We start from the raw sequence: 3,040 nt of genomic DNA, 5'->3' as shown, positions 1-3,040 counted from the left end.
ACAGTCGCCTCGAGACCCTTACGAAGGTGCGATTGTGAGACTCTTCATATGCGATGGGTCTAAACATGGCTATTGATGCTTCAGTCTTGTAATAAGGTTAATCTTTATTTGGCTGAATGATACCTTATTCCCTAAAATATTAAAACTAATAATATCTCTCCTAAGTTCCTCTACCTCTCGAAGAAAAATATAATGAATCAGTGGTCTATTGAAGATGATGTTTGTGTCACGGAGAGGGCCAAAACATGTTTGTCTAAACATGACTAATCGTGTCGAAGTTAGTTTTTTCTTAATTTTAGGAATAACATTTTCTATATGGGAACAACATGAAAGGGCTGCAGAAAAATGATCATTAGGATGAAGCTTTATTTCTACTTCCATTATAACCTACATTTTGCATTAAATAAATAAATTAGAAGTCAACATAATACAACAACGAGTCAGAACATTTAAAAAGAAAATATATATATATATTGGAAGCTTCTGTTTTTTGGCCCGATCTCGTACCCGGTCGGGCTGAAGACAGACAAAAAAACAGTAAAGATCCTTCCTAGTCCTGCCCCTTCTTGGTCTTGCCCTTTCCCGGTCTCGGCCTGGCGCCTAGTCCCTTTCCCCATTTCCACCCAGTCCTGCCCCTTCATAGTCTCAGTTGGGTGTCCAGTTCTGCCTCGTATTTTCTCGGTCTCTTCTCAATCTCATCTTTTCATTAACCCTGCCTGGTCACATACCCGGTCACCCTCGGATATAGACCGGTCGGGTACCCCCCCAAACCTATAGTGACCGTCAAATCTCATGTCATGTCCGACCGGTCTAACGTCAGACACCAATCATTCCGCCCTCGTCTTACCATTAGCCCTGCCTGATCACATACTCGGTCACCCTCGTATGAAGCCCGACTGGGTAGAGAACGATTTTTGAAAAAAAATGGTTTGATTTTTTTGGAAAAAAATTAATTTTAGGCCCATAAATTATTCAGAAAATGCCGACCATGATGTTCGAAGAAAAATAATATAAAATTCAACATAGATTTAAAATAATCATTGTATGGTCTTTAAGATAAACTAACATTGAGTGAAAAAAATGAAGATTTATACCTGATTAGATAAAAAATCCCAAATAATCTTCAAATGAAAAGGAAAATAGCAAGAAAATCCAAAATGTAGTTGAAACCGAGTGAAAAAATGGAAGGGAAAATGGAAGCAAGGCCAAGAGGTTTGGGAGTAAAGGAGGGTTTGAGATTTTTGAAATGTTAAAGGACATCGCAGTAATTATTGTTGGGTAAAAAAACAACATTTTTAAAAATGATCTAAATTTCAAAAACAAAAACTCCAAAGAGGCTATTTTCGTCAATTACCCTAATTCTCCTATTTTTGCTTCTGATTTCTCCGTCTCCCATTTTTGCCCGCAGCCGCACGACCTCACCGGCCCACTCCGTTTCTTCGTTCTCTCATAGTCTCCATCTCTGCCGATCGCCGGCACTCCTCCGCCGCCCATTTTCCTACTCTGTTCTCTCATAGTTTCATCCTCTTGCGAGGCATTCGTGGTTTCTCCCATTCTTCTTCTCAAGAAGGAAGTAGCAGGTCAGTTTTCCTTCTCCTCGCGTTTTTTTACAGTCATGTATAATCTGCTTCGCAGAATCATTCTAGTTAAACCTCCGTCATCAGTCTTTTCTCACGGATTTTCTAAAAGTCCGTTGAAATCTCTCAGATACTTATCGACCTCTTCTGAGAACGTATCATCTCCGAAACCTGATTCGTTGTCTTATAATTTTGCTCAGCTTAAGAATAATGAGAAGTCTGTAATTATGTTCTTTGAGAATCATGGATTCTCTAAATCACAGATCTCTGAGCTTGTCAAGAAGTTTCCTCAAGTTCTTTCAGCGAACCCCGAGAAAACCCTATTGCCCAAATTGTTGTTCTTTCAATCTAAAGGCCTTTCTTCCCCCGAGATTGCCAAATTAATATGTGCTTTTCCTCGTGTTTTAAAACGAAGTTTAGACAAACAAATTATTCCAGCCTATGATTATATTCAAGCCCTGCTTCGAACTGAGGAGAAGACTGTCGCAACCATAAAACGCTGTATGGGTATTCTTACTTGGAATCTTCGAATTTCAGCTCGTTCTAATATTGAAATTCTAAAACAAATTGGAGTGTCTGATTCCAACATTTCAACCGTTCTTCAGTACCAGCCCAGAATGTTTTTGATAAGTTCCATCAGATTCAAGGAGACTGTAGAGAAAGTTAAGGATATGGGATTCAACCCTCTGCGTTTGAAGTTTGTTCTTGCCGTTTTTGCTCTGCGATCAATGAGCAAATCTACATGGGATAAGAAGATTGAAGTTTATAGGAAATGGGGATGGGGTGAAGAAGAGGTCCGTTTGGCTTTTGGAAGGCATCCATGGTGTATGATGGCTTCTGAGGACAAGATTAATGGTGTAATGGATTATTTTCTTAACAAGATTGGATGTGAATCTTCTTTCATTGCTAGGAGACCTGCTCTAATTTCACTTAGTTTAAAGAACAGGATTGTGCCTAGAGGCTCTATTTATCAAGTTTTGCTGTCAAAGGGTTTGATTAAGAAATATGTGAATCTTCCTTTATTGTTTGAATCTACTGAAAACCGCTTCTTAGAAAAATTCATCAACCCTTATAAGAAGCGGATTCCTGGATTGTTGACCTTGTATAAAGAGAAATTAGAGGATTCTAATAGATGAGCAGGTTCAATCTCCTTGATATGTTAATGCTTACATTTTCTGTTAGTTGACATGTCTATTGACAAAAATTTATTTTCATCAATTTGTGTTTCTACGTTATCTATACTGTTTAGATTGTTACCTAAATGATGATATGATCTTAATACACTAGAGAAACATGCAACTTTTTCATTCAAATACTTCAGTTTCAAAAGAAGGAAAGTTCAACGAGTGGTGTTAGCGTATTTGAACCTCTAATCTTTTGAGTTGAGGTCATATACACGTAAATGATTTGAGTTGTACCCACATTGGCTATCTAGTCGCCTGATTGATATCACACCAATCACA

General features: G+C 38.2%; 1 pseudogene; it reads left to right on the top strand.

Moving 5' to 3' along the window:
- The first annotated feature begins 1,385 nt into the window (after positions 1-1,385).
- On the top strand, positions 1,386-2,812 carry LOC120071704 (uncharacterized; annotated as a pseudogene).
- The last annotated feature ends 228 nt before the right edge of the window (positions 2,813-3,040 follow it).

Source organism: Benincasa hispida, chromosome 1 (assembly GCF_027475165.1).
Source record: "Benincasa hispida cultivar pf3 chromosome 1, pf3_genome.v1.1, whole genome shotgun sequence".
NCBI classification, from domain to species: domain Eukaryota; kingdom Viridiplantae; phylum Streptophyta; class Magnoliopsida; order Cucurbitales; family Cucurbitaceae; genus Benincasa; species Benincasa hispida.
This window is presented reverse-complemented; position numbering and strand designations above follow the sequence as displayed.